The following is a 9,530-nucleotide window of genomic DNA, read 5'->3' as shown; positions in this document are numbered from 1 at the left end:
CTGACAGAATCTAGCAAAATAAACTGTGTTTCTATCTTCTGTCATCCTATCACCTATGAAATCTAGCACAACACTAGCAAAATCAAAATGAGTTTGATGAATTAGAGCATACCCAATTTGCTGACTCAAGATTGGTATAGCATCAAAGTTGGAGCACTTGCTGGCAAAGGCCTTGGTGATGCAGTCGAAAAAGAAACTCCACTCCCTCCTGATGTGGGGCCTCTTCAATTGTCCTGTCTTGGACAAAGATTTTTCATAACCAAGGTTTGCCATCATCTGTTGAAGAGCTGGTTCCCCAACTTGTGAACTGTAAACACAGTTTTCTGGAAGATGTAAAGCTTGTCGAACAGTTGACAATGTAACCAAGTGTTCATCTTCCCCTGTTGTAAATATGATGCTTGAGAAACCATCTTTTCCACCATCATCATAAACACCACTCCTCCAAAACTCCAGTACTTGAGTTCCTAAGAGTGCTTCTGGTTGGGTCAAAGCATACCCAATCTCACTTTGAGAGAGAAAGTCTTGTATGAAGTGAAGATCTGGTGGAGCTTCGTCCTTGCTAAGTATGGCCAGATAGTTGTTGGGGACGAACTTGGCTCCATTAAAAATGATGTCAATCAAGTGAGAAAATGTGTGTATAGAAGGTGTTTGATAAAATGCCTGTTAGAAAATAGCTTCAGAGAATATTAGAGAGAGAAAAAATAAGAGAGATTAGAGAATTAGAAAAGTAGGTAAAAGATTGTAAAATCTTTTAACTCCCATATATATACTCTCTATTTGACAACGATTATAATTGAAGAAGAACCGACATTAGACACCTGTCACACAGTAAATAGTCAAAACAATAGTTAGTGGGCATGAGAAATAAGCAATAATAATTGTGCACATGTAGTTGTCAAGGCAAACACGTTTCCCACTAACTAAATAATTATCACTGTTTTATCTCACCTAATTACTTTCTGATAAATATGACCGTTACATTAAATACCACAAATAAGTCAAGTAAATAAATAATGCCACGTAAACACCAGAGTTTCCATCAGGATTTGCATCAGAACTTGACTATTATCAGAATTTAACGGTCATCGGAACATGGCTTCTGTACTCAAAAAGTAAATGTTTGTATCTGTGATTCTTCATACAAATACTGACTGGTTTCTTCAGAGTTTAATCATCAGAAATTTCATCAGAACTTGTCCTCAAATTTTATGCAAATAATACTGTTTGTCAAAAACAAATTAATCACCATAGTAATTTTCATCATTCATATGGAGTGAGAGTGTGTGCATTTGCAAATGATCAGATAAAGATTAAAGTTTGATAAACTTCAGTATATCTTAGAAATAAGGCATAACTAAGAAAAGTGCTTAAAATCTGTCTTTAATTTTGAAGTCTACTATAGAACAAATTTATGCAAGAGTCCACCTCAACTGTTTGTGCTCATTTTATGCATCTTTTAACATTCTTTTTATAGTGGTTTCTCAGTGTAAGTAAGTCACAACTGCTATCAGAATTTATGCTATTATCAGAGTATTTCTCCAGTAATCAGAGAATGTGAAAAGTCACCAAGAAAAATTTATTTTGCTTTTCTAACACATATAACTTAATACCAGCAATGCACTTGGGTCTTCCCTTTCACATATTTACTCTAGATCTCAAAGGAGTACCTGACTTCAATTTTCTTTTCTTTTCTTTTCTTCAGATAAGTGAGGCTTATCAAACATGTAGTTCATCCTTAAGATTTACTGACATCAGAATTTGATTGATAAGAAGCAAGAATCTAGTTTGTGACTTAGTAATAAGATACACAAAGTAAATTTGACTAAGCTCAAAATCAGAATTTGCTTGTGTTAATGAATTTCCACATAAACAACTAATTCAAATATGGGATAACAGTTTGTTAAAGACTACTAAGTCAGCATCTAACAATTAATCCTCATTGGAGTGAATAGTCACAGAACATTCAAAACACTATCAGAGTATATAGAATCACATCAGATAACAATCAGTATTTAATATATTACGGTTTAAGCACAGATTTCATTGAGATAAGACAATCTGTAAACACTGATCATAAACTCTGATGCATGAGAACAAAAACTAAGCAGATTTTGAGAAAGAACCTGAAACCATTCCAAGTTTATTTACCAGTCTTGTAAAAGTAGCTTTACATAGTGGTTTTGTGAAGATATCTGCTAGTTGTTGATCTGTTGGAACAAAATGCAATTCCACTGTACCTTCCATCACATGTTCCCTTATGAAATGGTACCTAATGTTGATGTGCTTTGTCATTGAGTGTTGAACTGAATTACCTGTCATAGCAATAGCACTTTGATTATCACAGTAAATGGGTATTTTAGAAAATTCTAACCCATAGTCCAGTAACTGATTCTTCATCCAAAGAATCCGTGCACAACAGCTTCCTGCAGTAATATATTATGCTTCTGCAGTTGATGTGGAAATTGATTTCTGTTTCTTGCTAAACCAAGAAACCAATCTGCCTCCAAGAAATTGGTAGCTTCCACTAGTGTTTTTCCTGTCTATTTTGCATCCTGCAAAATTTGCATCTGAGTAACCTATTAGCTTAAAATCTAATTCTCTAGGATACCACAATCCTAGATTAGCTGTACCCTTAAGGTACTTGAAAATTCTTTTCACAGCTATTAGATGAGGTTCTCTTGGATCTGCCTGAAATCTTGCACAAAGACAGGTAGCATACATGATATCAGGTCTACTTATAGTTAAATAGAGTAAAGAGCCAATCATACCTCTGTAGTTAGTAATATCTACTGGTGCTCCAGTATCTTTATCTAACTTGGTTGCAGTGGCCATGGGAGTGGATGCAGTTGAACAGTCTTGCATTCCAAATTTCTTGAGTAAATTTCTGGTGTACTTGGATTGATTTATGGAAGTACCTTCTTCATTTTGCTTGACTTGAAGTCCCAGAAAATAGCTAAGTTCTCGCATCATACTCATTTGATATCTTGACTGTATTAGATTTGCAAACCTTTCACAGAGTTTGGCATTTATAGAACCAAAGATGATATCATCGACATATATCTATACCAAAAGTAAGTATTTTCCATGGTTGAGGTAGAACAGTGTTTTATCAATTGTGCCTCTGTTAAATCCACTTTCCAGAAGGAATTGAGCTAAAGTCTCATACCATGCTCTTGGAGCTTGCTTAAGGCCATAAAGTGCTTTATCAAGTCTGTAGACATGATTAGGAAATTTTGGATCTACAAATCCTGGAGGTTGTTCAACATATACCTCTTCTTCCAATTCTCCATTGAGAAAAGCACTTTTCACATCCATTTGAAAGACTTTAAACTTCTTGTGAGCAGCATAAGCCAAAAAGATTCTTATGGCTTCCAATCTAGCAACTGGAGCAAATGTTTCATCATAGTCAATACCCTCATGTTGAGAGTAACCTTTAGCAACCAGCCTTACTTTGTTTCTTGTAATTATGTCATCACTGTCAATTTTGTTTCTGAGCACCCATTTTGTGCCAACAATGGATCTGTTCTTTGGTCTTGGCACTAGGGTCCAGACTTTATTTCTTTCAAATTCATTTAACTCTTCCTGCATTGCTTGCACCCAATCAGCATCTTGAAGAGGTTCTTCCACTTTTTTGGTTCAGTCTAAAATAGAAAGGAATGATAGAGACATTCATTTGTTGTTTCTGTTCTAGTTTTGACACCTGCTTCAGGATCTCTAATTATTAAGTCAAGTGTATGTGCTTTAGTCCACTTCCTTGCAGATGGAAGTTGTTCTCTAGAACTGGATCCTCCCCCATGATCCATGCTGTCTCCATCAACATTTTCTGATGCTCCCCCTGAAGTTATGCTTTCTGAAATTTCAGAATTTGAGTTGGATCCTTCAGGAATTGAAGAATCAGAGTTTTCAGAATTATCAGAATTTGGCTCATTAGAACTTGATAAATCAGAACTTGAATAGCCAATGATAGGTTCTGATGTTTCTTGAGAGTCTTGAGATCTGGTAGGATCATTAGCTTGCTCCCCCTGAATAGGTGCATTTCCCCTTGGAGTAGTTACCATAGTTTCAAAAACATCAGAATTTAACCCGTCCGAACTTACAGGATCAGGATTTAGGTCATCAGAATTTATAGAATCAGAATTTAAATCTTCATTTTCAAATCTCAGCTGATCATGATCATTGAAATCTTCAAGTCCAGTAATCTTTATATCATTAAAAGATACATTGATAGATTCCATGACAACCCTTGTTCTTAAATTGTAGACTTTGAAGGCTTTTGTGGAAAGTGGATATCCAACAAAAATTCCTTCATCAACTTTTAGATCAAATTTTGACAGCTGTTCAGGATGAGTCTTAAGAACAAAACACTTACATCCAAATACATGAAAATATTTCAGATTTGGCTTCTTTTTCTTCACCATCTCATATGGTGGTTTTCCATGCTTGTTTATGAGTGTAGCATTCTGTGTAAAACAAGCAGTCTGCATAGCTTCAACTCAAAAGTAGGTTGGTAGCTTTGCTTCATCAAGCATAGTTCGTGCAGCTTCAATGAGAGTCCTGTTCTTTCTTTCTACAACTCCATTTTGCTATGGAGTTCCAGGTGCAGAAAATTCCTGCTTTATTCCATGCTCTTTGCAGACTCTTCCATGATTGAATTCTTGAACTCAGTGCCATTATCACTTCTTATGATTTTAACAGAATCTTTAACCAACTTATCCAGTTGTCTGACATGATCAGTTATAGTAGATGTAGTTTCATTCTTCTTGTGCAAGAAATACACCCAAGTGTATCTTGTGAACTCATCCACTATAACCATAACATATTTCTTCTTTGCAATTGACATTACATTGACTGGACCAAATAGATCAACATGCAGTAAGTGATAAGGCTCAAGAATTGAGGATTAAGTTTTGCTCTTGAATGAAGATTTTCTTTGTTTTGCCTTTTGACATGAATCACAAAGGCCATCAGGAGCAAATACTGATTTTGGCAGACCTCTCACAAGATCTTTGTTTACTAGCTTATTTATGTTGTTGAAATTTAAATGAGAGAGTCTCTTGTGCCAATTCCAGCTTTCTTCAATTGATGCTCTACTTAACAGACAGATTGCAGAACCATCAGAGTTTGTTGAAAGTCTGGCTTCATAAATATTACCATGTCTGTAACCTTTCAGAACCACTTTGCCTGTAGAATTGCTTACAATTTCACAGTATTCTTCATAGAAATCCACATGATAACCTCTGTCACAGATTTGACTCACACTTAGCAGATTGTGTTTAAGTCCTGAGACAAGAGCTACAGATTCAATGATGACATTCCCAAGATTGATATTGCCATATCCCAGAGTCTTTCCCATGTTGCCATCTCCATAAGAAACTCCTGGGCCAGCTTTCTCCACAAAGGCTGATAACAGGGCTTTATTTCCAGTCATATGTCCTGAACATCCACTGTCCAGAACTAGGATGTTTTTCATGTTGCCCTGCAATCACAAAGACCACTATTGGTTAGTTTTAAGGACCCAGACTTTCTTGAATCCTTTGGCCTTTTTAAGTTTTTTAGCATTTGCAACGGATTTAGTTTCAGAGTTTATGCTAACATGCTGTTTATCAGACTTTATATCAGACTTTGCATCAGACTTTACACTAGAAGGAATTACACTAACTTTCTTTAAAGAAGGTTTTATTTGATAATAATCATAATACAAACTATAATATTCCTTACAAGTATAAATGGAATGCCATAAACTACCACAATGAAAACAAGGATTTTGTGGTTTAAACCTAACAGACTGACTCTTAACTCCTGATCTAGAAGGTAAAGAGTTTATATCTTTATTTTTCCTGCAAAAAGAAGTAAGATGGTTAGAGTTTCCACAATTATAGAATTTCTTTCTAGGAGCATTAGGAACAGGAATATAATTATTGCTTTTATTCACACCTTCATTTCCATTCTTATTTTTCCTAGCTTCCTTTACCTTGTTCACATTTCTAATCTCTTTCAGCTTATGCTTAAGCTGCTTCTTAGTCATTAAACCTATATTTACTGAAGCTGGTTTGTCCTGTTTTAATTTGTCAGAAGTTGACTTTTCTTTGACTTCTGTCCTAGAATCTATCATCCTTTCAGAATCAGACATTACAGTTTTTGCTACAAACTTAACAGGATTAACTTTAGGCTTTTCAGCTTTCTTGGTAAAGTTTGGTTTAGATGACACAGTTTCCTTTTCTTCTTTATCATCTTCATAACCTAAGTCCTCTTTCCAGTTTCCACTACTTAGTATATTCTGAGTTGTTTTGCCAGAGTTAGTCCAAGTTTTGATGATTTCTCTTTCCTTTTCTAATTCAGATTTAAGAGATTTATTCAGTTTTAGCACTTCATCTCTAACATACAAAGTATCATCTCTTTTCTTCTGAGTTTGATGGAACATAACTAACTCTTATTCTAAGTAGTCATTTATGTTTCTAAGAGCAAGACTTTCAGATGTTGATCTTTCATTTATTAAAGTATGATCTCTAAAACTAGTGAACATGGTTTTAAGATATAATCTCAACTCAGTAATATCATCAGTATGAAAAGCAAAAGTTGTTTGAGGTACCTTCAATTCAGCACTGTCAGTACTACTATCAGCATTTGCCATCAAGGCATAGTTCGTCTCATTTTCAGAATCTGAAGTGTCTGTCCAACTTTTCTTCTTTGTGACAAGTGCCTTGCCTTTATCACTTTTTCCTTTCTTGCAGTCAGGAGATATATGGCCTCTTTTACCACAATTGTAGCATTTAACATTTGAGTTGTCTCCTCTGTCAGACTTTCCTCCTTTGCCTTCAGACTTTCTGAACCCTTTCTTATCAGAACTTCCACCTTTCCTGGAAAACTTCTTGCTCTTTCTGAATTTCCTGTAGGCTATCTTTGTGATACCCTTCACCATAAGAGCACACAATTGCATCATCTCTACATCAACATCCACTTCAGGTAAACTTTCAGTTTCTGAATCATCATCATCAGAATCTGATGTTTCTCAATCAGACTTTATGATGAGAGCCTTTCTTTTGCCCCTCTTTGAGACAACAACTTTAGGAGATTCCTCCTCATCTTTAAGAGAAACTGTCCTTGACTTTCTTCCATGCCTCTTGCTCCTTTGATCCATCTCAAGTTTATTAGTCTTGAGCATATCATAAATTTCATCAAGAGTAGTTTCAGTAAGGTCATAGTTGTCTCTTATGGTAGTAGACTTCAAATCCCAATTTTCAGGAAGAGCTAAAAGGAATTTTAGATTTGAATCTTCAAGATCATATTCCTTGTCCACCAGTGACAGATCATTCAAGAGTTTGGCAAACCTGTCATATAAATCAGTTAATGACTCATCGGCTTTTGAGTCAAAGTGCTCATACTCTTGAGTGAATATAGTCCTCCTGTTCTTTTTGATTGCATCAGTTCCCTGACATCTTGTCTCCAAAACATCCCATATCTCCTTTGAAGTCCTGCATCCAATTACCATATTTGACATGACATTATCAATTGCACTATGCAGCAAATGCCTTACCCTTGCATCATTGGCAATAGATGAGATATCTTCAGGTGTGTATTTGATAAGTGGCATTTTATACCACTTAAAACGGCTTATAATAGCTTAAATTGGCGTCTTGGAATCAAGTATTTTGTGTATTTGATGCGTTTTTCTAGTGTTTTTCTAATGTCATCATTTCTGGAGAGATTTCATCAAGAATAAGCCTTGGCATGTGTTTGGCATTGCAAGTGGGAAGATAGGAGCAGAATGCAGCAAGAAACGAGAGTAAAAACAGAGCATTTTCCGGAAGGGGTCTGAGTGCCCGATCAGCTCTGCTGAGCGACCGCTCAGGAAGCTGAGCAGCCGCTCATTTGGTGCCGCTGCCGGGGACTCGGCGTATTTGTTTAGTTTATGTACTTACCATCAGTGGTCATTAGGACTCATTGATTAAGACGTGTTACTTATTGTTTCCGGTTGTGTTTCAGGTACTTTAGCGAGCGTTTATGCAAACACGTTCTCGCACTCGGAAGAGGACTTTAGATACAGCTGAGGAGACAGACGAAGTTCTTGGTATTCTGGAGAAGATAAATTTTGAAGATTCGGATACAGAAAGTGAGCAGAAAGAACCTGTAATCATGGGTGATCGTATAGTTTTGGCAGATCCATCTCTTATGGACTTTTCTCGGCCTAAAATTGATGACATTCAGTCAAGCATCCTTCACCCGGCTATTCAGGCTAACACTTTTGAAATCAAGCCGGGCACTATTCAGATGGTGCAGAATTCTGTTTCTTTTGGAGGTGCTGCTACTGAAGATCCCAACATGCACATCAAGAATTTTGTCGAGATCTGTAGTACTTTCAAATATAATGGTGTGACTGATGAGGCTATCAAGCTGAGGCTTTTCCCATTCTCACTGAGGGATAAAGCTAAGGACCGGTTACATTTTGAACCAGCTGGGTCCATCACTACTTGGCAAGATCTTGCACAAAAGTTTCTGGTAAAGTTCTATCCAATGGCGAAGACTGCGGCTATGAGGAGTGCTCTTACTCAGTTTGCGCAGCAACCTACAGAATCTATGTGCGAAGCTTGGGAGTGCTACAAGGAGATGTTGAGAAAGTGTCCACATCATGGTATGCCTGATTGGATGGTGATCACTGGTTTCTATAATGGTTTGGGGGCCCAATCTCGGCCCATGCTCGATGCAGCAGCTGGAGGCGCCTTGTGGGCCAAAAGCTATACTGTGAGGCTTATAATCTGATTGAGATGATGGCTGCAAATGAGCATCAAAACCCAACTCAAAGGATGATGCCTGGGAAGGTAGCAGGTATTCTTGAAGTTGATGCAGCTACAGCTATTGCAGTGCAGCTCCAAGCGCTATCTATGAAGATCGATTCTTTAGCCACCTATGGAGTCAATCAGATAGCTATGGTCTGTGAGCTTTGTGCAGGTTCTCATGCTACGGATCAATGTTCTCTTGTTAATGAATCTGTTCAGTTTATGAATAATTATCAGCGACCGCAACAGCCCGTGCCAGCTACTTATCATCCTAATAACAGAAATCATCCAAATTTCAGCTGGAGTAATAATCAGAATGCTATTCAGCAACCATATCAGCAAGGCATAAGTAAACAGTTTAATCCACCTGAATTCCAGCAACCACAGCAGTATGCTCAAAGGCAATCATATCCTCAACAAGGAGGTGATGTTCCACCCTCTAGTGCTGATTTTGAGGAACTAAAGCTGTTGTGTAAAAGTCAGGCGGTTTCTATCAAGACCTTGGAAAATCAAATCGGTCAAATAGCCAATGCAGTGCTCAATCGTCAACCTGGCACACTTCCCAGCGATACTGAAGTGCCAGGCAGGAAGGAAGCTAAAGAGCAAGTCAAGGCTATTACCTTAAGGTCTGGAAAAGTTGCTGATGCTGAAAAAGCAAAAGACCGAGAAGCTGAAGTTGGTGATGAAGAAGCTAAGCAACGGGAGAAAGCGGAGGAACCAAGGAAGACTACTGTTGAACACACTCTGCCTGAGGGT

General features: G+C 37.2%; 1 non-coding gene across 1 annotated transcript; it reads right to left on the bottom strand.

Moving 5' to 3' along the window:
* Nucleotides 1–8,526: 8,526 nt before the first annotated feature.
* LOC141675840 (small nucleolar RNA R71) lies at nucleotides 8,527–8,633 on the bottom strand. The gene has a single exon (XR_012556470.1). It is a non-coding gene; the product is annotated as a small nucleolar RNA R71 (small nucleolar RNA).
* Nucleotides 8,634–9,530: the final 897 nt, after the last annotated feature.

Source organism: Apium graveolens, chromosome 7 (assembly GCF_009905375.1).
Source record: "Apium graveolens cultivar Ventura chromosome 7, ASM990537v1, whole genome shotgun sequence".
NCBI classification, from domain to species: Eukaryota; Viridiplantae; Streptophyta; class Magnoliopsida; order Apiales; family Apiaceae; genus Apium; species Apium graveolens.
This window is presented reverse-complemented; position numbering and strand designations above follow the sequence as displayed.